This window comes from Euprymna scolopes, chromosome 29 (assembly GCF_053919585.1).
Source record: "Euprymna scolopes isolate OS-2025 chromosome 29, ASM5391958v1, whole genome shotgun sequence".
Taxonomy (NCBI): Eukaryota; Metazoa; Mollusca; class Cephalopoda; order Sepiida; family Sepiolidae; genus Euprymna; species Euprymna scolopes.
The window spans coordinates 36,179,401-36,207,367 of record NC_136510.1 but is presented as its reverse complement, the minus strand read 5'-3'; the positions used below and the strand labels follow the sequence as shown (position 1 = coordinate 36,207,367).

The following is a 27,967-nucleotide window of genomic DNA, read 5'->3' as shown; positions in this document are numbered from 1 at the left end:
AGAACATATGCTATAGAACGGAGAAAAAAAAAAAGGCCAAAACCCTAGTGTTTTGATGTGATGCTTTGAATATAATAAACTAGTTATGACCAAAGTTTCATTTAATTCGGACAAAACACTAAGAAACGGGGCCTAATTAGAGTTGGGGCCCGTTTCTTTGGGGTCACCCTGTATAAGACTTGTGTTGATATTCAATGCTTATTTTATTTTATCATATTTTATCTTTTCAGATTCGATATTAAAAGAAAACCCAGACTCATTCAACAGGAAACCGATCAGAAGAATCACCCGACATGTAATCATTCCATCATTGTTAGAAATTGTATTTCGTGGAATCCGGACATATTGTTTTCTTAAATTGACTAATGTTTATGAAAAGAAAAACATAGAAATAAAAAAAAAAAAAAAAAAAAAAAATACCCCCCCCCCCCTCCAATATCTCTACCCAAAAAAAATTTCTGGTAAAGAAAAATCTTGTTGCAAATATTATGGTAATTATTAATCAATCTAAAAAAAAAAAAAAAAAAAAAAATTTAATTGATCATATTCTTTTTGTTTTTATTTACTGCTTTGTCTATTCTGTGATAAAATTAATGTAAAAGAAAAAATATTCAAAATGATCTCTTAAAAAGCTCCACACATAATAGTAGTAGTAGTAGTAGTAGTACAGGTGTAGAAATTTATGAATTAGAAAATCTGTGGTGCAAATACAAAGTTCAGTCTAATTTAAAACAAAACAAAATACAAACAGAAATAATTTTTAATGAAAAAAATCTTTTGAACGAAAATGTCATATTCCAAAAATCATAGAAATTGATCAAGTAGGATTTTTTTATATAGAAAATCATTTTTTGCTATTTTTTGCAATTTTAATAATACATTGTAGCCGTTATATTTTGATCTCATTAGTTCAAATTGAGTTATCTCTTTAACTATAGTGAATCAAGACTGTTCTAGCTTCCTCATAAAATTTGATTTTCCTTGTTAAAAAAGATACTTAATTTATGTCATTTTTTTAAATTATATTTTCCCTCCGTCACTGGTATGTATATAAAGATTTTTTTTTTAATTTTTTACTTTTTTTTAGGTTGAATTCTGTATTTGCACCAAATTTCCTCATGAAGAGTTAGTGAGTCTGTGCTCTATGTTCGTGGATCGTTTTATCAAGTGAAATACTTGGAGTCAAGGTTTTTAATGTTAGAATGTCTCGAATCAAAGTAATTCTGAACGTTTTTGTAGATTTAGAAAATGGTGGTTTGTTATTTGTATTTGTTAGTCGACTAGCAAGATGCATAATCAGACAAGAGAGATGAAAATTTTTTATAACTAGTGGGACCTGTGAAAAGTTGCTTTCGTGATGTGTACGCATAATTTAATGTTACTAATATGCCTCTCGAAATAATTAATGTCTTTCAGGGTTAAAAATATGAAGAAAGAAAAAAATGTCTTCTTTCATAAAAATAATTGGCAGCTAAGTATTTAAATAAAAGAAAATTAAAAAAAAAATTGCAACAAGGAGATGTGTATTGAATTACTTTATTATGACTGGTTAGGACAATTCAATTTTGGAACAAATTTATTTTTAAATGGGTATTATTTACCTTAGCGACACCAGTTGATTTTCAAGTGATAGTGTGAGTGAGCATATTATATTATACAGATTGGAAATGATATGAAGGGGGGGGGGGTCATAAAAATCGATCTAATAATGAAAATCCTGGGGGCAGAGTACTGTTAGGATAACAGGTAGGAGTTTGTTTTGTTTTTTTTTTTTGTTTTTTTTTCCGAAATAAAGTTAAAGAAGAATTTCTTCTTTTTTTTTTTTTTTTTTTTTTTTTTAAGAAAAATTCAATTTTTTAGAAATGTGGGAGGAGTTCAGATTGCTATTAACGTTTAAACTAAACAGCACTTGCTCACTCCTGTTAAAGCGTAAGAGAAATTTGAAAAGGGAAATAACTCTGATTATGTAAACAATTGGTGGTGCCTACAGTTTCCCTTATTTTCATTTTGTGACCTCAACAACAAGACACTAAGCTACTTATTCTTAGATTAGAAACAAAGAATCAAAATAAAGCAGAAATTCCTGAAGAAAAGCAGCACATCTTTTGCACATGAAGGAATAAGCCATTAGATAGCTTGACAATGAAAACCGGCTCTTTCTTAACCCCAAAACTAATTTCAAGTCTTCAGGGGGCAATCGAGAATGCTTGTGTTCTTGTTCAAAATCTAAAATTCAACTTGACCTCATAAGATATTTTTAAAAAATCCTTTGAGTTAATGCCCTTTTATGGTGGTTAGTTGTCTTTCTCTACACTTAGCTATTAGTTCGTTCTCGGTTGACATCTGCACCAAATTAATAAATATTATACAGTAATTTTTTCTTTTACAATAACATGTTAGAGGTTATACTAAATCAGAATGTGCAAAGATTTTTAATGTATCTTTGGTAGTTTCTGAGTTTTAGATTGATAGAAAAGACAGTTTTCCTTTTATATATGAAGTCACGTTGGTAAGCTGCTTAAGACATGGAGAAGATCGGTTGACGACAACCTGATCTTGGCACAAGCAAAATGGCAACAGATATTGAAAATCAGAAACAAGTTAATTTTTATTCATTTCAAGAATGACTGATCGTTTTGGGAGTAAAGTAGTCGACTATAGTCAAAGGCGACCAGAAGGCACCCTTTGCATTAGCTACTATAGCAAGGTGTAAGGAAGGGCACCACTCTTTTCATAGGATTATCCAATTTACCTTTGTTCCTCATCTAATTATGTTGAGTATTTACCAAGGGTGCATCAAATACTTTTTTTTTTAATCTTTTTTGTTTAGTCTTTGGCATGACACACCTGAGGATTGAACCTGGGTCGTCTGGCTCTTTAGTACACATCCATACCATTATACCAAATGAGGCTATGATTTTTGGAAAGTAGTTGTAATAAAATTCTTGTTAATTTCAAGACAATCTGTTTTTCTTCATTATTGTAACGAAATTCGAAAATTGAAATCTTGAACTTCAAGTCAAACCAATGGTATCTACTTGCTGGTCATGTCACAATAATGACCATGTCCAAAAATTATGAAAAACGATAATAATGAAAATAGTTTTCAAAGAGAATCAGCAAAAATTGAGTTTTGCAAAAAAAAAAAAAAAAAAAGAAAAGAAACTGAAGAGTTCTAATTGTAACAAAAGGGAGATAAGTTTCTGAAAACTGAAAATTTTTGGTCGATTTAGCAGAAGTTAATTTTCACTAATTGTCTTTGGAAATTGTTTCGCTTGAAATTCATTATTTCAATTTTCAAATTTCACTACAATAATGAAGAAGAACCAAACACTGTTCAATCATCGCTAAAGGCTTTTGCTAATAAATACGATTTTTATTCAAATGTGTGCGTGTGTTAGCTAGACAAGGCACCCGGCATTTCCCAGGTATGGAAAGGATAAACACATGTATCGAAATCTTTAATTTTAAATTGTTAAAAATGCAAAAATTAATAACCTGCTATATTCAATTATTAACAATCAAGGAATCCATTTCATCTTTTCAGAGATTTGTAGTGGAAAATCTCGAAACGCGCAGATTGAAAAATAATTACCATTGTTAGATTGCTCAGAAATTCTAACCCCAGAAACTTTGATCTTCTTACAGGTTTTTGTTATAGAAAAAAAAAAAAAAAAAAAAAAAAGTTTTCTTTGCTGTTTATGGATGTCTGGCATAAATGTGGACTCCACGATAGTGTAAGACACTCTAAAACTAATACCACCAACAGAATTCTCATATGCAAAATTCTTTGATTTTATATTTTAAAATTTACTTTAGATAAGTTTTGATGATTTTGAATTATATGAACGGACAATTCTCATCTTGTTATTTTCACAACGTTTCGGTTGATGTAAATGCTGACCTTCTTCAGAGCCATTTGTTTTTTTTTTTTTTAACCTTATTAATTTTTATATTGAATTCTGGAACAGTTTAGAGTAAGCTGATATACCTACTTCAGGAATAATGGACTTACCCAGAGAGAATAAATGTAGTTAAATTTAACACATTGTGAGTAGAGATTTGCATTTGGTGTTGGGTTGCAATCTCTCTGGCATGTCAGTCAAGATTCCAATCTCGGCAATCAATCTAGCCAAAAGTGAGTCATTTCTTTGGTCTTTTATCTGGCGGGCTGAGGCATTTGTTCTGAGTAGTCATAGATGGTACAACCTTCCAGGCGTTGTTGCTCATCTTTCAGATGGAGTAGGTTTATTGCTTACTTGGTTGGGTGCTTTGACTAGACAATGCTGACAGGGCTACTCAGACAATTTTTAATAGACTCTTCCTTTTAAGTGTGTAAGCTTGACTCTCCTCACCTTCTAATCTTATGTCACGTCTTTCTACAGCTGGAAAGGAAGTAAATACCATTGATTAATGGCAGCTATGGCCCCAGAATCATGACATGTACTTCTGTAACATACTTTTACATAATTACCATTTAATCTGTAAGTTGTTGAATAAATTTGTTACAAATTATGCTTTGTTCTATGCTGATTTTTGGGTTGGTATTATCAAGTGTAACACAAACATACAGTCGCCATTTAGCATGTTGGATTATTGTCGCATGAGTCTGAATAAAGAGGAAGAAAGGACAACAATGAAGAAATAGTTGAATTTACACGCACACACATATATATATATATATATATATATATATATATATATATGTTTATTGATAAACAATTTATAGTAGATAAATGTAAAAGGCAGTGATTTATGGCAGTCATGGCCCCAGAATCATGACGTGTACTTTGGCAAAATACTTTTGTTAATTATACCACTGTGTTTTGTCTTTGTTACCGGCCTGAAAGGTTATAACAGGAATCTCAAACTGAACCAATTGTTTCATTCAACGAGGTAGATTATCCTCATTCCGGTATCCATGACTGAGTAGAAATCTTAATTAATTACTGTTATTTTTAACTATTATCAATCTTCAGAAGACTGTCACTTGGGATTGATAGTTATTTGACATGTTTGTCTGTTGCGTGCTGTGTCTCAATGTTGAAGTTTACATCGGCTGAAATGTAAAAAATAAATAAATAAATGAATGAATACTAATAACGACCAAGATGAGATTAGTGGTCCGATTGGATTTTGTTCTAGGGCTTTGTTTTCAATTGTATCGTCAGAAGAGATATTATGATACGAGATTTAATTCTACTTCATTTAGATATGAAGTTAATCTTGGATGAAGATAATGGAATTAAGATGATAAAGATCGTGATGAGAATCTAAAATCGAAACCTGGTTATATAAAAATGATCATCGCAAAAAATAAAAATGATAAACAAAATATCTTATATCACTAATTACATACAATTTTTATTTTGCTTTATATGCAGATATAGATTTTTATTTTTTTTTAATTTTATTTTTAACCTATGGAAAAGAAGGAATTTAATTACTGTAAAATATTTTTTTTATTCTGCATATGAATGCAATTTTGAAAGATGAGATGAAGATGACGAAATTATAAACTTATTATAACAGAACTGTTATAAAATAGGGGCATGTAATAAAAGTGAAAGTGATTTGGGTCCTTGTTTAACTATAGTCGACAAATCGATTTTTATTTTTTAATCTATCGTTTTAAGCAAAAACAACATTACGTACTTAATTATCATGTCGAAAGTAGTAATATATCCAAAAATTACAAAAACTGATCAAGTAAAACAACTATTATTATGTTTTTTAGGAAAAAAAAAAAAAAAAAATGTCTATCGCTATCGACAACAAATATTGCAGCCATGTCACAAGTAATCTAAAATATTCTTTTCGGAATTATGTCCCCTGCATTTAACCTCCTACTGCCTACTTTATAATATCTAAGAAAAATGCGATTTTACCATGGCCCTCTTGCAGTTTAGATAAACCAAAATATAAGGAAAATACTGGGACATATTTGGGGATCCACCGCCTGTATGAATGTAATTTGATTGGCTATTGGAATTGACGTAATTATTGTAAAGGTATTTTAAAATTCAAATATTGAAATTGACGTAATTATTGTAAAGGTATTTTAAAATTCAAATATTGAAATTGACATAATTATTGTAAAGGTATTTTAAAATTCAAATATTGAAATTGACGTAATTATTGGAAAGGTATTTTAAAATTCAAATATTGAAATTGACATAATTATTGTAAAGGTATTTTAAAATTCAAATATTGAAATTGACGTAATAAGATAAAATGGAAAAATATTAGAAAACAGAATTTTTTTTATCAAATGATTTTTATTAAATACAAAAACAAACATAATTACAAATGATATTGTTCTTGGATACATAATATACGAAAAAATACCTGACTCGATTTCCTCTTCCGCCACACAAATGCCAACAAATGGAGACTGAACATATTTATTAATTAAAAAATATAATTAAGAAAAATGAAATTCTTTGACAATAATTTCATTTTAATTTTAAAATTCTGTTACAATTTCAATAGTCAATCAAATGACATTCTTACAGGCGGTGTATCCCCAAATAGGTCCCAGTATTTTCCTCATATTTTTGTTTATCTAAACTGCGAGAGGGCTGAAATCATTCTCTGTCCTTGTTTCTTCTCCTCAGTTTGCCAGATGAGGTTGTGATGATGCCTAATATGACCAGGTTTAAAGTCGCCTTAGACAAACATTCAGACGGCGTATAGATGCAATATCTTCTCGCTGTCTTGACTTTTTTTTTTTTTTTTTTTTTTTTTTTTTTTTTTTTTGCACTTTTTTGTTTGTTTTTGACAATAAAATAGCTTGATTTGGAAAAAAAAAAGAATACTTTCATTTTCACTGCATGTCCCTATAAAAAAAAAAATGGTAAATGAAAATAAGGTACTACACGATGCAAATTGATAGTTTATTTTTGTAATTATTTTACTAATGCAAATGTTTTTTTTTGTTTTTTTCTGGGGATATTTTTAACAAGACTTAAAATCGATAATGTTTAAAACTAAACTTTAACTGAAAATGGTTGTGCTTTCCTTGGATATACAAGTAGTCTGGAAAATAACGGGACTGGTGCTGCAACCAATTTATTCCAATTCAAACTCCCAAACTAAATGATTTCCTCCCTCCATTTCGTTGTAACCCCACTAACTGTGCTTCCGAATATTTTTCTCTCTGGCGTTGGAGATGTTTCTGCAATTCTGTTGTTACAACCTTTTGACCTAAAATGCACCAAGTATAGACGTTATTGACTTTTTTCCATTATGTTTGCAAAACTCAATCATGTTCTGCAAAGTCAAAAAAATTTCCTTCTACAAAACAATCAAACTAAACACTATGAATAAATATTCGAAGACATAAACAATTTGAAGCCCAAAATCTTTTCCCAGAAATACTGAATTCGGCATTAAATAACCCAAAACATGTTGATAGACCATAAAACAAAATGTCCTTCAATAAGCCAACCTTACTCCCAAAGGAGGAAGTAATGCCTGGGAAGGTATACCTCCTAGGTCTGATGATCCTCTTGAGCTTAAAGATAATGAATCAGGTGATTTTCATACTGCAAATTTTTTTCTTCTTTCCTGCTTCCAATTACTCAAAGCACACTGAACAGGTGCATTGTCATGGTGAAGAGGTACAGTGTGCTCAAAAAGTCACTGAAGGGTTTTGAACTTGGACATCATCAAAAATAAAGAATCTATTTTTCTGTAATTTTAACACAATCTGACTAAGATATTTGGATTTTTTTTTTTTAAATGCAAAGTTCAAACAATCTTTATTTATGAAAAATGTCTTTTAAATGTTACCCATTTTCAGCTTCGCATATTTGTGCTCTTTCTAAAACATTATTCATGACAGATTGCGGAATCTCTGGATTGCGATTTAATTCTCTTATTTCGTTCTTGATGTTTTCCTTCAATCCTTGCAGGATTTGGTATTTGTTAACATATACTCTTTCACAATGTTTTGAATTGTGTTGTGACTTGGGCTATCTCTTACATGAAAGTGTCGTCAATAAACTATTTAAGTCAAAACAATTGACCCCTGATTTTGGTAAAACAATTTTATGACTTGCGTATGTTGTTCAATGCTATAATTATTCATAATTAATTTCCAAAGTATTATCTGTAAAATATTTGAAATAGAGAAAAAAATAATCATTAATGATAAAATGACAAAGATTTTCAACCTTTCAATGACTTTTTGGATACCCTGTATAAACAAAACGAGTGAAGAAAAAAAACAATGGTTGCAGAAAACTAAAAGTACAGTTATTATTCTAAATTATCATGTCAGAATATATCACAATCCACTCATTCCCCCCTTTCTTCCATAGTTCACACAGCCCATCCAGTCTTGTTACTTTTCAGACACTTTGTAAAGCAGGAAATTTTTCATGTAAATTATATTTGTATAGAAATTACATCATAAATGTTCCTGAATCATGGAATATTAACTGTTATGCAATTTGTCTTTGTGTTTATTTCTTTCGGTAACTTGTTTGTTTGTTGAGTCGGACTTTAACATAAAGTTCACCAAGATTTTGCTTCAGGTTGCATACAAAGTCAGGGAAGGTTTGGCTAGAAACGCACAATATATATATATATATTTTAAAATTTTAAAAGCCAGTAGCATTCACCCTAGATGAGTTAAACCACGGCCACAGAGAGTAAGAAGGCCTGTTAACTGCAAAAATGTCTGCAGGCAATGTAGGTAAGATTTGTCAGACTGTCAGTACTATATGAAGGCCATTTGAAAAAGAGCAATAAAACATTTTTAAAAAGAAAAAGGAACACAGTTCGATTAATATTGAAACTGAACTTTATTCAATAGAAAATATAAATATTATCTATGTAAAATTAAGTAATTTTAAAGCAATATACAATTTAATATTGATAAAACTGAATTATGAAGTAAAGAAACAAACAATTAAATAACATATTCAACACCAACGATGAATAATTTTAAAAGTGAAAACCAACGATAAATAATTTTAAGAATGAAAACAAACGATAAAATACCAAAAAATTTAAATCAAACAAATAATTAAATACAAACAAACAATAAAAGTTACTTGTGCAGAAATATTTTTTTAAATTTAATTTGCACGTACAACAATGGCCACCACTTATTGCTTAATATCCAGAAAACTGGTTATTTGGGGAAAATTTAAATGCAATATTTGTTTTCATTCTAATATACTTGACACCACTTTTGTTTGGAAGTAAAGAAAAACGTATGTTAAAACACAGTTGGAACATTAGTAACTTATCTTGTCTTTGGTAACATTTATCTTCGGCACAGGATCCCAGTGTCGCATCTGTTCTGATGCTACACTTCATTTGTTCTGTCCTCGGTCAGTGGAGGGGAAATCCTTCATTACTGAGACAATTTTAATTTTATTTTTGTTCCCATCCAGAGTGCCTCTTTTTGGGGAGCTAGATTTTCCCACATTAAAAACCGACCTTGTGTCTAACTGTGCTCTCGTGGGGAAGCAAGTAAATAAATTAAAAAAAATATATTTTTGAAAAATATTCTCATGTAAAAATTATTTATTTATAATGCTAAAAGGAAACAATCAAATTTAATATATATATAACGTTTAGTCACCGTTAATTTTATTAATACCCGCGTGGTGATTAATTTTCAAACCGACTTTAGAAAAAAATATAGAACTTTAAAATATTTGGAAATACTCAATGAAAGGTTTTATTTATTATTAAAAAGAGATTTTGAAAAATATTTTCATGTAAAAATTATTTCTTTATAATTTTAGGCTTATAAGAAAATAAACAGTAAAATATATCAACATAATATTTGCTGTTTTTAGCAATAAATAGTATTGTTTCTTTAATTTATATTAACAATGTTATCAAACGTTATGAAAGTACTTAAATACAGTTCTACTTAAATACACGTTTAATTACTAACAAATAACATTACTTACTTTACTATATTTGGTTGGACTAAAATTTTCCCTTCTAATGGCACGTATCCAAATTGAGACTTGCTCCTTCTCTTTAGGAAAAGAAAATATATGTACTTTGGGGCCTTTTGGATAATTTCTCCAGCAATTTGGAACAACGCAAGAATAAACCATGTTGGACAGCAAACTGAAAACTAGACGAAACTGCTGCTGATAGGGACCTTTAGCCTAGACCATATACCTACAAGTGGATCTGATGATGACGTCACACTGTCATGTTCATTGGCCTGTACTTACTCTTGGTAGCCACATTTAAACCGGCTTCTTTCGAAGGAGGAAGTTTCAAGGGAATATCAAATTCACGAGTAGTCAATGGTTACATGTATATCCCTGCTAGTTCTTGATGGGCGATGTCGACATCTCCTTCATGCAGCGCCTGGAATTCCCAAATGGTCACCCATCTGGTACTGAGCAAGTTCAACATTGCTTAACTTTGGTGAACTGATGAGAACCAGTGTGTCAGCACGATTATGCCGTATGTATGCCGAACAGCATTCACCTCAGTCAGGTTGAACCAGCTTCCTCTGAACAAGGAAGTATCAAAGGAATATTCACAAGTGATTCTCAATAGCATATATATATCCCACTCAGGTGAGATGACAGTGTCAGTTTTTTTTTTGTTTTGTTTTTTTGCAGTTCGTTCAGAGATATGTCTTATGAGAACTGGTGTGCCATATATGGAACAAAGTTGCTTTTGTTGTGTGTTCCATATATATCTTTATTGATTGATAGTTATACACCTGACACATCTTGCCATACATAGAAGCAGAGATGACTAGAGGGCAACAAATCCTGATGCTGACTTCTCTTTGATTTTCACCAGAGCCCTGTTATCTACATAAATCTGACACGACCACAGTGAAGAACGGTTGGGTTAGAGAGAGGAGTGGGGGGTCACATTATGTGTAATGTGACCCCCCCCCCACCTCTCCAACCTTCATAGATTCCCTGCCTTCCTTGAAGAGGAAGCCGGTTCAACCTGACTGAGGTGATTGCCCCACTACAGTTCCAATAACAAATACATTTTTACTAGACCTTCTAACCAGTAACAAGGTGCTTTCAATAAGTTTCCAGACTTTTTTTTTTCGTATGGACACTTTTATTGATAGTACACACATAAAACTCTAGTCCCCTTTGAAGTGATCTCCTTTGGCTGCAATGCACTTGTACCGTGCCAACAACTTCTGGAAGGTCCCATGGAATTCCTCTTGTGTGAGCATGTCAATGACCCTCGTCACAGCCTTTTTCATCTTCTCATAATGACAACCGCTAAGGTTTTCCTTGAGCTTAGGGAATAAACAAAAGTCACAGGGAGCAAGGTCTGGACTATAGGGAGGGTGAGACACTTTCTTGATGCCCATCAAAGAATCTGTGACAAAGATGGAGTTGTGAACTGGTGCATGCATGCATATCTTCCGCATCTTCAGTTCTTCTCGAATAAGTGTGTGTACAGTACCTACACTGCCATCAAACTGTGCGCTTATTGTCTCTATAGGCACACAGCAGTTCTTATTCATGAAATTCATTATTTGGCCAATCAACTCTGTTGTTCTGACTTATTTACTTCTCCCATACCTCTCATAATTCCTCACAAACTCCCTGCCTTCCTTGAATCTCTTATGTCACTCAAAAACTGACGCTTGATTCATGCAGTGAAGCATTCCATACGTTTCTGTGGCATTTTTCCAAGTTTAAATCAGAATTTTATTGCATATCGTTCTTCTAACGTGTCCTCACGTCCAAATTGCATTTTTTTTTAATTCACCAGCTGTGACAATCAGGCTTTGCCATCCAAATATACTTGTTGTTGTCGATGTGTTTGTTTTTCAAACTGCTTGAGGAAATATCGTTGGATGTTGTACGTAGATACAGTGTTATTTTGACCTTGGAAGACATATTATTCTAGAACTGAACAAAAAAAAATGGCGACCTTGGGATGTTCTTGACTTATTGTTATTCAATGAAGTTGAGTGGTTTTCTCTGCGGGAATTTGAATTAATATCGATTTAAACTTAAGATGGCAAGATAAAAAAGAAAACAGTTTTTTTGTCATGCTAAAGCAATCATATGCTTTCTTTTTTATTATAATCCGAAATTTGTTTAAAACTAGCAAGGCTACTCAGCATTGCCGGGGGGGCATGAACAACAAAATAGGAGAGGTAAAAAAAAAAAAAAAAAATGTGTGTAACATCTTCCTACCTGTCTCTGATCCTCTATGTTTTCCCCCTCTCTCTCCACCTTTTGTTCATTGCCTCTCTCTTGTTTCAATGTACTACTACTACTATTAATAATAAAAATAATAAAAATGATAATAATAATAATAATAATAAAAATAATAATAATAATGATAAAAATGATGATAATAATAATAATGATAATAATAATAATAATAATGATAATAATAATAATAATAATGATAAAAATGATAATAATAATAATAATGATAAAAATGATAAAAATGATAATAATAATAATAATAATAATAAAAATGATAATAATAATAAAAATAATAATAATAATAATAATAATGATAAAAATGATAATGATAATAATAATAATGATAAAAATGATAATAATAATGATAAAAATGATAATAATAATAATAATAATAATAATAATAAAAATGATAATAATAATAATAATAAAAATGATAATAATAATAATAATAAAAATGATAATAATAATAATAATAATGATAATAATAATAATAATAAAAATGATAATAATAATAATAATAATAATAATAAAAATGATAATAATAATAATAATAAAAATGATAATAATAAAAATGATAATAATAATAGAAGCACTAGGAACAATCCTCAAAAACTTTGAAAAAAGAATGGGAGAAATTGGGGTCAAATGGGATGGCTGGGAAACTACAACGAACATCAATCATGAAAACAGCTGAAATATTAAGAAAACCCCTTAAATGTGGAAACTAACACACAGGAGCAACAAGTGCAGGTCAGACAAACTGCTGCAAAGGCAAAACATGAAACATTACATGAAACCAAGAACACTGAAACCGCATATCTATAAATTCTCTAACCCAACCCTACCCCCCATGGCCACATCACTGCCCCCCCCCAAAAAAAGAGTGAGACCAAATAACTAAGTAGAGACAATGAGGAAGGAAAGGCTAATGAACTGACCAGACCTCAGCCGAATAAGTGCAAATAGAACTTGCACCTTGAGGAGGCTTATTGCCACTCAAATCCCAGCAAAAACCAATAGCTGCTGCCAACGAGAAATCAATAGCAAGCAGCTGTTGCGATAATGCAAATTTATTTGCAAATGTTATCAAAAGAGGTGGAGAGTACTGGAAACCTGGAGAGACTTGTTGTCACTTAGCTTTCAGGAAACACCACAGGGTGTTTACAGAGAAAGATCTCTGACGACCTGTGTGAAAGCTCCTTGTGAGCTAATAATAATAATAATAATAATAATATAAGAAATTAATCCTAGCTTTCAGTTTTAAAGTTATTGCTGCCAGGCAATATCGAGTTTTTTTCTCCTTCTCAATACTTACACACTGATATGAGCATTCTTATCACAGTTGACCCGTTGAACTGTGAGGAGTGAAAAGTGAGATTGCCTGGTATCAGAAAATATCTGAATAAGAGAAAAATAACATTAAAAGAATAGAAAAAGTAGGAAAACCAAATAATGGCTATGAAAGAAAAAAAACATATGGTACAAATGACTGCTCTGAAAGAATAAAAAAAAAATCAGATACAAAGATGTCTTAACAGGAGACAATAGAAAATGGAGAATGGACGAAACGAAATTGTTTCAGTCAGGAAAGTTCAATAGCCTCAACAAATTTAAACAATCTGTGATACTGTCGGGATGACCGTATTTACTCCCTGATACTCCTAAAAATATGGTATGTTTTTTTTTTTTTTTTTTTTTTTTTTACACTGTGGTCACCACTTATCAAGGCCCGGAAGCCACTCAGGGATAAGGGTTATTGCAAGTACAGTACGTTAGTGTGGAGATTTGATGAAGTGTTTACTTAAGGGGGTGGTTCATTAGGAATTTGTTAACGTTGGACTTGAAGACATCCAAGTTGTAGTCAGGTGGGAAGCAGGCAGACGGAACAGAGTTCCACAGGCGTGCAGTTCTAAGAAAGAAGCTTTGTTAATGGAATCCACGTTTTGATTTAGGCACAGATAAAGAGTGTGGGAAATTTATCACAGTGGATTCAGCTAGACGGGTGTTTTTCGTGAAAGATTGGCGAGGGGGGGACCAGAGATTGGAGTTCAGAAGGTATGTATAATCCTTTAACTCCTTAACCCATGTGACAGAAACCAGCATTCTTTTCTTTTTATTTTTTGCTGTATATATTGTCACTCGAGCCGACCATTCAGATTTCATCACACGTTGTATCAGCAGCAGCTGTCAAAACAGTATAAAAAGGCAGCGTTTTTTCTTCTCTCCATCCTCACAAACGAGGATCGCCCCCTCATCAGGGATTGGCGTTGGGCAATCCAGCAGCAACGTTTTGCCCCTTGAATCCCTACTGGATGGAACATCATCTTCACTACTATGATGGTGACAGTCAGGAGCAGCAGCAGCAGCTTCACCTTTTCTCTTTATGCCAACGATGATTGCCGCCATAATCACTATCGTCACAGCAACTACATCAGCTAAATTTTTAATAAACAAAGTAACCATAGCTTGAGTCGGCCATCATCGCCATCATCATTATTATCATCAACATCATCATCATCAACAACAACAACAGTTTGGTTTTCGATCAGCCAAAGTTCTACAGCATCTATGCCTAAGGTAATTACTATCAATGAAAAGACTAAAGGACATTTCAGCCAGGATAACTATTGTTAGATATTAACATTGTTAAAAGTTAAATGACTTATTATCGATCTACCTATCTATCTATCTATTTATCTATCTATCCAGTGATATTGTTAAAATAGTTTAGATTGGGAGTTATTTATTGTTTATAGAACAAAATATAGCAATGGGTTTAGCTGAGGGTGTTTACATAAATTAGCTAGGTTAAATATAAACAAAATGACCTTGGGCAGGCATATATGAAAAGGTCGCACGTTGAGATACGTGTACTTTTTGAATGATGACGTAACGGAACTGAGGTCAAGAGGTCGGGAAGCTTAGAGAAAGGAGGAGACTTTTAGTTTGGTCACGGAAGTGAACAGACGTGTTTCAAAACGGCAGGAAGCGGGATGTAAAAAAACAAGCATGCAGACAAGTAATGAAGACCATTTGAGACAGCTGAAATAAATTTATATTTTAAAACTATAAAGTGTTGTTCTGTGGTTTCACAAAAAAAGGAGGAACAGAGGTCTCAATTGGTTATGGTGTTGGTCATTTCATGTTTCATCACGGAGCTCAATAGTGAAGATAAAAGATAGAACTCTTGGAGAAAGAAAGTTATGAATCATATATTATTCTTCTTATAAAAAAATGATACCTTTATGTAAATATGAACTGTAATATATACCCGTGTGATAACTCTCTGTTACAACATGACTCAGTTTATACGTCGATATCATATCCCCTAGCTACACAACAATACATACAATTTATACGTTTATCTGGTGCCGTTTGGAGAACAATATATATCATCTTCCTATTCCTGACTATGTAATGCTATCATTACTATCATCTGGTTATGATTCGTCATCTCTCCTGTCGACTCACTGTATCGCCAATTCTTCTAAACAGTTACATACTCGTTTATATTTGAATAAATACCACCTTTATAGTTTGCTGAACACACAAGTTTGTTTTCCTTCTTCTTCTTTTTTTTCTCTCATTACCGTATTTACGCCGGTGTCCTTTTTTGTCACCTCTTTCAACAATGACTGCCTGTCATCATAATCATCATCAACACCAGCAGCTTGTTCTCCTGCCAGCCAAAGTTCTACGGCAGTTACGTCAAAAGCCAGCCAATGGAAGCTTGCCCTAATATTAGCATTAGGTAAACTAGCATCAGCCGTTTACCCTCAAATATCTGCTAGACGAAACAAAATTTTCACTACGATGACGACAGAATCCGGCAGCAGCAGCAGCAGCAGCAACAACAACAACAATAACAGTAGCTTGTTCTCTCCGGCCGCCAAAGTTCTACAGCAGCAACATTAAAAGCGAGAGCTCTCAGCGAAAAGACCAAAGGACATTTCATCCATGATAACCATCACCGCCATTCTACAGCAATGATTCATCGTCTTTCCTGTCGACTCATTGAATCATGCACTCTTCTCAAAGGTTACATATTTATCTCGTTGACTGAGAGTTGGAGTAGATAAAAGGAGTGGCCGCTCTACTGTTGTGGTAGTTGTTGTAGTCTTTTAGACAAATTACACTTTGACCATCGTTACCCATTTGTTACTTTTACAAGGAAAGACTGCTTGTAAGCAACGTCGACATTTCGTTGCAAGACTTAAACCGTCTTTTCCCCCCTACTAGTCGGTATGCTAATTCCGATAATACACTAGTTTTTGGTTCCAGAGATTATATTAAAAAAAATATGTCAACATTGCAGCAGGTAGCACAGTTGTCAAAACAATGTTAAACAAAAATGACAGGAAAAAAATATTAGAAATATCACCAATGATCATATACTTTGTCAATTGTATTCAAATAGAGGCTAAACGGGTTTGTTTTAATTATGTTTTGTTTTTTTTTCTCTTTTTTCTTCCGATATTCAGAATTGTCATTTTTATCGTTTCAAGCTAGTTTGAGTGATTTTCATCAGGGAAGTTTTCAATTTCGTTATTCTTCGGAAGGGCTGTTATTTTAGGGATTTTCAAGGGTTCATTCCGAGACAGGTTTTTGATACGGCATCGAGCGTGCCATCTGAGATTAAATTAACTCACTCTACTGACATCCCCCCTCTCTCTCTCTCTCTCTCTCTCTCTCTCTCTCTCTCTCTCTCTCTCTCTCTCTCTCTCTGCCCTTTTCTCTATCGGACCGATCTTGTGATTTTATAGTAAATATATTTACCTAGGGGTTGAATATTTCGGGACCAACTATATTGAAGTTCTGCCCAAGTGAAAACGCCACACTTTCGTCATTTCCATATTTACATTCGCGTCTCATATCTGTATGTGATGCCATTAAAGACGGCCTGAATCTTTCTTTTAGTTGAGAATGATCTGATTATATTAAATATTCGTGCAGTAATGTCACATGTAAAAATCTAAATGATTCATATAGTAAAAAAAATCGTGTAACTCACTCGACAACATCATCCCCAACGCTCTGTGATATAGATTTCTTCTCCTTTGTCTTCCCTTCTTGTTCTGGCTCTGCCATCGTGTCTTATATTGATGACCTCCGAGGGAGTGCACAAGGATTCACAAGTATATAGAAAAAAATAAAACACCTCAAAAGAAAACACAGACGACGACATTTTCTGCAAATATCAGTTGCACTCTAGGTGTGTGTGTGTGTGTGTGACACCATCGACGCTTTATACAATCAGGTTCACATTTACGTCTATTGTCGACATCGTGCTCGTCAGTTGGGAAATTAATTCATTTCCTTATCTTACCCTTCTAAAGATCTCTGTATCTTGCCCAAACCGCGACCTGCATTCATTGGCTCAAACTCGTAATTGTCCTCAACTCTGACTGCTGTCAACCGTTGCAAACACAAGACCATCCGCAAATCGCTCCCAACTGCCCACTGACACTCCTCTAACTCTAAAATATACTGATTGATCTTTTGATTGAGATTGTCGGACTGACTTCCTCATCTTGGTTGTTAGAGTCACAGCGTTTCGGCCGTTTTGCCCTCCGGCCTTCATCAGGTGTTTTGTCTCGAACTGGGGAACCGTTTGTTAGAAGTCTCGAACCCAACCCTTTATTATTATTACGGGGGTACCGTGTTCGGACTCCAGCTAGGCTCTGGGACATAGTTGCTGATTCTCTGTTTTGAATGTTACTTTTCACTGCCTTCGTTCAGTGTTGAACTCAGCATCTTTGGGTAACTGTAAACTTTGATACAACGTCTAGGACCACAATAATTGTCCTAGTGACATATGGCCGAGTGGTCCTAGACGTTTTGTTTGATACCTAACCACAATGACATCAGGGGAAATGAAAAAGCCGACTCAGCAACTAAAGTAGCCATTATAACGAAGCAATATGACATGAACATTCTATACACATATTTCCAACAAACCGTTAGCAAATACATTTCCACTAAATGGCAGGAAGCATAGAACGACTGCCTTAATAACATATCTCCTTACTATCAAAGAATGGCAACTGGGATATAGGAAGCAGAGAAAAGAAGAAGTAATCTTAACCAGACTAGGTGTAGGTCATAGCTTCATTACACACTCTCGCCTCCTAGGAGATCTCCCTTTATGTATACCATGTCACAAACTTATGTCTATTAAACACATACTAATTGAATGTAAAGATTTCTAAACAATAAGATCCCAGTTCTTCCAAGTAAACAGCATAAAAAGTTTTTTCATCCCTGAACAAATAAACGATATTTTAAATTTCCTAAAAAAATTGAACTGTACTGGAAAATCGAAAAATAGAACAACCACCACCACAATTCTACGAAACGAAAAGGTTTTACAAACCAGGAATGCATCTACACTCTTCCCATCTTGTATTTGTTTTGGAATAAATATAGCACCAGTGATCCTTCGCCCTGATATAATATCAAACTGCATTTCATATATGCTGATTTAAAAAAAATAATAATTTTTCAAAAAATTGTTAAAAGACAAAAACCAACAAAAACAAAAACAAAAACTGGTTGTGCCTTAAAATGACCTTAGAGTAGTTGATGAAGCCGTTACACCCCAAACAAACAAAACAAATAATTTTCTACAGTAAATAAATTTAATTTTCCTTTTATGGCTAAACTAAAATTTCTCTGGTAAATTCGACACACTGTTGTCAAAATTATTATTGTTATTTAATTATCAGCTTATCTCGGCATTTTTTTCCAGTCGTCATGGGCTCCTTGTCACTGGAATCAAGCAGTGCCGACTCAGGAGAGGAGTGGTTAGAGATTGCGCAACTCTTGCTTCACAAGTCAGTACGTGTGATCCATTATACACAACTCGACACTCTGTTTTCCAAACTTTCAACTCTAAAACTTGACACTCTTTCGAGTTGATTTGCACACGACTACGTACGTAGCACGCCTTCTTCAAACTTGTCGTCCTGTTCGCTTCTCGTCCGTTTTTATTCATCTATCTCATTTGCATAGACACGGCGACAGTCTCCGTCGCTCACTTGACCGTCGACTATAAAACTAACTGGGTGTCGTCATTTAAGCCTTCCTTTCTTTCTTTTTTTTTTTTTTTTTTTTTTTTTGTTACACGATCGACTCTTTGAAGCACGCACACATGCTAGTCAAGTAAGTTACGATTTTCCATACACCTTTATATTTTAAACCACACTAATTAAACTAAAATCATGGATAAATTATCTAAACCAAATTAAAATTAAGTATCAATGTTTGTGATACAGAAATAAAACTAAGTTACAGTTAAAAGAATTCCTCTTTTATATTATCTTGCTTTTGCTATCTTAAAGTACGTTAATCACTTTGGTTCTTCGTTTATACATTAATTAATTCATTTTCAAATACTCTTTCTTTTTATTCCTTCTACGGTTTGTTTCTTCTCATTCAGATTTTTTCTCTCTGTTGTATACTCTTTCCGGAATGCGCATGTTTCGCATAAGACGTGCAACGCTCAGAGTTAGCAGACCATCAAGAGTCTGGTACATGATATATTTTATACAGAGGTTTATTGGTCATCGGCAAATGTGAAACTGCAAATCATTTTAGAAACACCTAAACACACAATGCAGACAAGACAGGGACGAGGAGTTTACTAGTATTTTAAAGATAATCGCAGAATGGAAATCCTTTGATCACGAAAATACTTCCAGAAGGGAAAAACTGCAAATAAACGTTTGCTTAGATAAAAAGAAATGATACTAAAGTATAATTCAACATTATTCAATTCCATCCTAAGAGAGAATAAAGACAATAATTATTATCGGTGATTCTCTGAAAATGTTGAGATATTTTAAGGGATAGAAAATTATGCGATAGAAACGGCAATGAAAGCAGTTAAAATATATTGCAACGGCCACAGAAATAAAATAGGATCTATTTTATGATACAAAATATGAAAAGACGTTTTCGTCTCCGAACCAAAAACTCCTTGCTTTATTTATTTCTTCTTTCTCCCCCCCCGCCACTCCTCTCTCTCTCTCTCTCTCTCTCTCTCTCTCTCTCTCTCTCAACAAAATGTGAACAGACGCACGTGTATGACGCTGTCCCACACAAAAAAATAACATATTTCTTTTGTAGACAAACGTTTACAATAAAATAAGCAATTAAAAGGCCAACTTCGTTATGTTAATTCTTCCTACTTTTTGAAGTAATAGTAAAAAAATGTAATAAGATTGAGGACGGGTACCGGAAGTCTCAGCCAGTAAAGGAGCTTGAAGGAAACCCCTAAGAAAAAAGGGGGGCGCAAAGAGAAATAAACGCCAAGGGATCTCTGTTTTTTTTTAATTTAACTAACGCATATATATATATATATATATATATATATATATATATATATATATATATATATATATATATATATATAACAGTGTCACTTATTTAAATATATATTGCATATATTTTACGTGTATAACCATATAAAATTAAAATAGTGAATAGTCTCATTCTTCCAAGATGGGTAAAGTGCGATTAGGAAATGAAAGCGAATCCCCTAAACACATATTTTCTAGCACTCATACATCGATATCAAAAGACGATACAAAGAGACTGGTTAAATAAAATGCGTTTACAATTATAGTTTATCTTTACAAACCAAAATAAAACAGAAAGCAAACAATTAATGCGTGTCACAAGACGATTGAACGCACATAATTGTAACAAGTGTAAGAGAGAACTTGAATGCTTACTAGATATTATCTCCGAATGTCTAAGGTCTCTCTATATAAGGATTTGTCAGGACAACCTGGCATGAGGATACTTTTCACTGGAAGTAAATCCTGATCAAACACATAGTATTCGTGGCCCAAATAAAATTGCCTCAGTATCGATAACTTACGAGGAATGGTGCACCTTTTTCTAGTGGTGTTACCTCAAGTAACAACACGAAGCTAAATACTCCACCAGACTAGATGAATTCTTACTCTGGAATCTAGTAAGACAAAGAGACCAAAAGAAAGATATACTGTAACGTTGTTACTTACTCAATAACTGATCTATTATAGAAAGAACAATTAATATTCTTAACTTCTTTACTAACCCAACATTTAAGACGTAAAGAAGGATTAATAGAATATTCCAATATCTGTGTACCTCATATAAGGATCAAGTGTTAGCCACTAGGAAGGAACCCCTTGATTTTCGAACCTCACGATCACGTATTCTCAGCAAGATTTGTAGACTTAATTACTAACGGTAATGTCTCGAAATGCATGAATTGCCAGGACAAAACAACTTATAAAAATACACCGCGAGGACAAAAGCAAAGTCGTTGTATATGAGAGCGTATGGGGCAAAGAAATAGTATGTGTGCCAGAGAGAGAGAGAGAGAGAGAGAGGAGAGAGAGGGAAAGAGAGAGAAAGAGAGAGAAACATGGGAAAATAGATAAAGAGACTGACAGTGAAAGAAAAAGAGGCGAGAAAAAAATAACAATGGTGTATATAAAAGAGAGGAGAGACAGGGCTATAAACAAAGAGGCAGACAGTAAAAGAAAGAGAGAGAGGAGGATAAGGGGATAGGCACATACTGAAAGATAATAATGGTGTGTATAAGAGAGAGAGAGAGAGAGAGAGAGAGAGAGAGAGAGAGGGGGGGAGACCGAAAAGGAAGCGGTGAGACAATGTGCGTACACTTCCTGGTGTTTTGATCGATAACACTGTGGAATAAGATTCCTAGTTGAAAAACTCATCTCGAAGATGGAAAATCAAATATGGCAGACACACCCCGGAAAGTCCGTTATTATCAGAAATGGCTTCACCGACATTTTTACAGATTTCTCCACAAAATAAAGACCTTTTCTAATAAAGTCTAGCAGACTACACGTACAGAACAAGTTTGGCATCGATACCATTTCCTTTCAGACAATTTCTTTCTTTTTTATACTTTATTATTTCGGCCATGATACAATAATATTACGCAATAATATTATATAATGGTATGTATGTGAGAAAGAAAGAGAGATACAGCGAAAGACAGGGAAAGCTAGAGAAAGAGAGAGAAAGGAGGAAAGCAGTAAGGGAGACGATAGAGACAGCAGTGAAAGAAAGAGAGGGGGGGGGGAATGGGATAAGGAAATAGTGAAAAAAACCACAATGGTGTGTATAAGAGAAAGAGAGATTTTTAAAAAAGCAGAGAGGGGAAGAGACAGGCAGACAGACAGAGGCACACCTAATGACAGAAAAAGAAGCAATGAAATAGTGTACGTGCACTTCCGGGAATTTTCGGCCAAGAAAACTGTGGAATCAGATTTCATATTAAAAACTTCATCTCGAATATTATGGCAGACAAACCCCGGAAAATCTGTTCTTATCAAAAATGTCTTCACCGACATTTTTAGATATTTCTCTTCAAAAAGCCATTTTCTAATAGAGTCCAACAGATTCCACGTGCAAAACAAGTTTGGCAGCGGCACCATTTCCTTTTTTTATTTATTCATTCTTTATTATATATAACTAACGCATATATATATATATATATATATATATATATATATATATATATATATATATATATATATATATATATATATCGGTAAAAAAAATCAGATACAACGACGGAAAATAAACAAAACGAAATTGCTCCGATCAAGAAAGTTCAATAAATCAATAAACTAATCTGAAACATTCCCTATTCCATTATTATTTCCTCTATAATCTGACTAAGCTCTAATCCTTGGTTCCAATCTGTAGAACATTCACAGCAAGAACTCGTTTAAGTAAAATGACGGTAAATAATTTTCCTATTTGCCTACGTGAGCTAAATTAAACTTCTATAGGACGAAATTATTTCCAATAGCTACCCCTTCTGTGGAAAACAATGCCATGGGACTACTTGCCAGCTGACTACAATATAGTCTTATGTTTCTGAATTTTTTAGATGAGGATTGATAATTTGTATTATTTATATTATTCGGACTACTGATCTCATCTTGAACGTTATTCTCACAACGTTTTGCCCAATGTATTATCCAACCTTCTTCAGGTGTATCTTGTCGAACTCGAAATTCTTTCTGTCCGCAAAGATCCATAGCGTAACGGATAAAGTACTAAGTAAAATTTAGTTCAAGTGAGACTCTTCTGGACGTTGAAGGTTCAATCCCAAGTGCAAACGATACTAAGAATCGAATTAAAATGTTTACCCAGTGATGGCTAACGGAATAAGAACATGCTACCTCCGTAGATTAAATAAAGTGCTCTGTTCGAAATTCCATGCAGATTCCCGAGTTTGACATAAAAATCCCCCAGTTCAACAAGATACACCTGAAAAAGTCTGGAGGTTACATCGGTCGAAACATTGTAAGAATAACTTTCCAGGTAAGAACAGTAGTCTGAATAATCCAAATAATACAAATTACAATATCGTCGTATTCAAGTCTAATATAAACAAGTTCTTGCTGAGTTACCTTCTGCATTTTCAACCATCATCTCAAATCCTCCACCTGATAATCTCATTAACACACAAAATCCTCAAGTGGCTTTTGGCATTGATAAGCGATGACTATGACACGATCGTTTGCCGGGGAGAGTGGCTTCGTTTGTCGTTGGGACGTCTCTGAAACTGTTGTTACGTCCTGGGAACGTCAATCAACTCCCCGGGTGTTAAACACGATCAAATGATAGACACACCCAAGAGGTCGATAAAGCGTCGGCTATAATTGGCTGGCAGGTCTGGTCGTCGTTATTTCTTGGCATCGTTATGAGCAGCATTTCCATCATAGTTAATGGCAGGTATTCTCCATGACAGGGACCGATTTCCTGAAAATTGAACGCTTTTACAAAATAGCGAACACAAGTATAATTTCTTTTCTTTTTTTTTTTTAAATATAAAAATACAAATTCTTTTATTTTAACACTGGCGAAGCATATTTAAACTGACTTGACGCATATCGCCAATAGCGTTCGCAACTAAAACTGCTATCATCCGTCGCGGACGAAATCCAACTTTCACCTGTTTAAAACAATACAATTCTTTTTATTAGTAGGAAAAAAAAAAAAAAAGTTATTTTTAAATTGGAACGAGAATTTTAAAAGTGTATGCAAATGACTAAACTGTTTTTGTACTGCAGAGTTGTTTAGCAACTTCCGCACCCCAATTCGAACCTGAACTTACGTTGCTGCTTGCTTTGTCAAGACATACATCTGATATAAAATCTTAAGTCTACTGTCTGCTCTGTCTTGTGACAGCCATTACACCGACACAGATTAGGAGTTGTACCAAAAAGTGTGGTTGGTTCTGCATAAAGCCTTCATTAATATAAACAAATCACCTGGGTGGATTTCCGAGCAACTTGGTGTTGTGGCAGAGCTTGTAAATTAAAATCGAAGGGAAGGTCTGCATACATATATGATTCCCGGAAGGATGAAACACTAGTGTCCGTAGGTATTTAATAATTATTATAGTAAATAATTATGTCAGCCCCTTTAAGAAACTTGTTTCTTATCGTTGAGCACTTTCAATTGAAATAAGTTGGTCAATTTAGCTCTTATGCGCAGATCGTCATATAATGATTAGATCACTCTGACAGACGTTGAAAAACATTAAAAAAATACATATTTAAATTTCAATTGCATTTCTCACGGTTGGCAGAAGCCGAACGGATTGAGTCCTTGCAAATGAAGCCAGACATGGCTTCTGTTGCTGGGTTTCAATCTCTCGACTGGTGTTAATCATGACACCCTGCACTGATGATTCCCGAAAAGATGAAACACTAGTGTCTGTAGGTATTTAATTATTATTATAGTAAATAATTAAATATATATATATATATATATATATTTCATGAAATTTCATCGCAAGTGCTCGCCTGAGCTCCAATCTATGGTCCTCCTTCGCCAAACTTTCACGAAAAACACCCCCCAGTTGAAACCATTATCAATAATGTTCCCCAATCTTTATTTGTGCCAAAACCTAAACATAGATTCCATGAACAAAGTTTCTTTCTTAGAACTGCACACCTGTGGAACTCGGTTTCATTTCCTTGCTTTCCAGCGTACTACAATATGGTCGTCTTCAAGTCCAACGTAAACAAGTTCTTGATGAGCCGTCCCCTTAAGTAATTCAATTTACCAAATTTCCACTACTAACGATTGACCCATTGACTACTGTACACTCATTAACCCTTATACTCGAGAGGCCTCCGAGCCTTTATAAGCGGTGACTTCTTTATGAATTGTATTGGAATTGGGAAAAGTATTGGAATCGCCCCATCACTAATAAATAAATAAATATATATATATATATATATATATATATATATATATATATATATATATTTATGTAAGACTTCTTAAAAGGGAAAAATTATAGCCCGTTGACTTAGAATAAGTGATTCATACCAAATTAATGGTTGAAAATGGTCAAATTTGTACTCACGTTCGCTGTAAATATTAATCCCTAATAATCCTTAACTGCACATCAGACGAATACAATAATACTTAGTTTGCTGCACTTTATCATAATAAAGACCACATAAACTTTCAGTCAGATCGACTTTGTAGTTTCTGAGAATAGTGGAACAGACAGACTAAAAGAAATATTATATATATATATATATATATATATATATATGTATGTATGTATATATATATATGTATATATATATATATATATATATATATATATATGCGGATGAGGTGCCGGCTGATGGTCTACACATGTTGCATGATGGTGGCTATCCGCATCTGTTTTGCCTAGCACCCCACCCTAGATCTGAAACTATGAAATAAAATGAAATGGCAGCTCAATCCAAAAAAACGTTCAAACCAGACACACACTCAAAGAATTCGCCTCCTCCCTTGAGGCTTGCGTTTACAAATATCCATGGACTTAGAACTAACTTAGATGATGTAGAATCATTTCTCCTAGCAAACTCCCCGGATATATTAGCACTAAGTGAAACTAACTTGCACTCCTCCATCCCATCTAACATCTTTAACATGTCTGGTTACCTTCCACTTTGTCATAACGACTCTGACAGGCACATGCACTGACTTGGAGTCTATATTCGTAACACCCTCCCCATGTCTAGGGAATCTAAACTAGAGTCAGGTGACCAGGCCTTCATGTGCTTTAAACTAACTTTACAACGTAGCGTTAGCTACCTGTATTTTCTTAATCGCTCTCCCTCCACCCAGGACTGTACTATAATCAATCATATCTCTGACAACATAGATGTAGCACTCTCCCTTGACACTAGCGTCCAAATACATGTATTTGGAAACTTTAATGCCAACCACAGAAATTGGCTTGGCTTCTCTAACTACACTGACACATCCATAACTTTGCTATATCCCATTCCCATGAGTTGGAATAGATACATCGAGATTATTGCTAAGGCTGCTGCAAAGAAAGTGGGCTCTCTCTATCATGCTAGAAAGTTATTTACGCCTGACAGTATCCTGTATCTCTATAAAGCCACCATTCGCTCATGTATGGAGTACTGCTGTCACATTTGGGCTGGTGCATCTCCTACTAGTCTCTCGTTCCTGGACAGGGTTCAGAAGAGAGTCGCCAACCTAATAGGTCCCAAACTGTCATCTAAACTTCAGCCCCTGTCCCACCGACGAAATGTTGTATCCCTCTACTTGTTTTACAAGTATTTTAATGGTTGATGCTCTGACGAATTACAAGCCCTTTTACCCCTCGACGAAAATACCCCCAACAAACCCGAAAAGCAGTGAAATCCCACCCCTACACAGTTGAGATCCCTAGATGTAAGAAAGCCTTTTACTCTAATAGCTTCTTCCGAGAATTGCAGGACTTTGGAATTCTCGTCCGGTTTCCTGCTTCCCCAACTGTACTGACATGCAGAAGTTCAAGTGTAATGTGGACAAACATCTTGCTGCTAAACTCCCTACATAGTACCCCTGCAACTTAAGTCCCTGATAGTAGCCCTCTACATTAAAGTGGCAACATACCTTGTTTGGAGTGAAAATGTAATATATATATATATATATATATATATATATATATATATATATATATATATATATATATATATATATATATATATTGGTTAGTTGAATCCTGATGACCAAAGAAAGAATCGGTCCACAATCATTTTTTTTATGGCCACTTGAAAATCTAACATGGTGGCGATCAGGCTGGCTTTGGTGTCGTAGGAGGTCATGTTGGTGATGTTCTCGATGTATGACCAAACGAAATAGTCCAGCAAGTTCAGGTCGGAGGAGGAATGGGGGCCAGTGAGAGAAGGGTACAAAGTTGTAGCACTCCTTCTGAAGCCAAACCTGGGTTGCTTTGGACTTGTGGGCTGGCACCGAATCCTACTGCCAGTGGCCATCTGATTGCACCAGGGGATCACCACACTCTTCAGCACATCCAGGTACACTTTGGTGTTGACTTTTAAGATGTGAGAGGACATGATGTGGCCCTCACTTGAAATCAAAAAAGAAAACCGGTTTTCATCATACGTAAATGGAATCATGTTGTCTTTTCTAGGGTGACAATTTTATCATTCCACCCTGCATGTATGTATATATATATATATATATATATATATATATATATATATATATATATATATATATATAAAGAGAAAGAGAGAGAGAGAGAGAGAGAGAGAGAGAGGGAGAGAGAGAGAGGAGAAAAAATAAAGAACGTGAAGAGAAGAAAGCAAAATAAATACAAAGACAAAAGGCGGGATTGAGAAAGGCTGAAAGAAGGAAAAGAAGAGAGAGAGAAAGAAGGGATAGAGAAGGAGAAAGAAAAAGAA

At 34.0% G+C, this 27,967-nt stretch overlaps 1 protein-coding gene across 2 annotated transcripts in view; it reads left to right on the top strand.

The window, feature by feature from the left end:
• Positions 1-8,455, top strand: part of LOC145252586 (alanine aminotransferase 2-like) — a 73,835-nt gene extending 65,380 nt beyond the window's left edge. For both annotated transcript variants that reach the window (XR_013863623.1, XM_080112250.1), the window contains one exon: positions 231-8,455. The gene's annotated coding sequence lies outside the window, so the exon portion shown is untranslated. The remainder of the gene's footprint in view (positions 1-230) is intronic.
• The last annotated feature ends 19,512 nt before the right edge of the window (positions 8,456-27,967 follow it).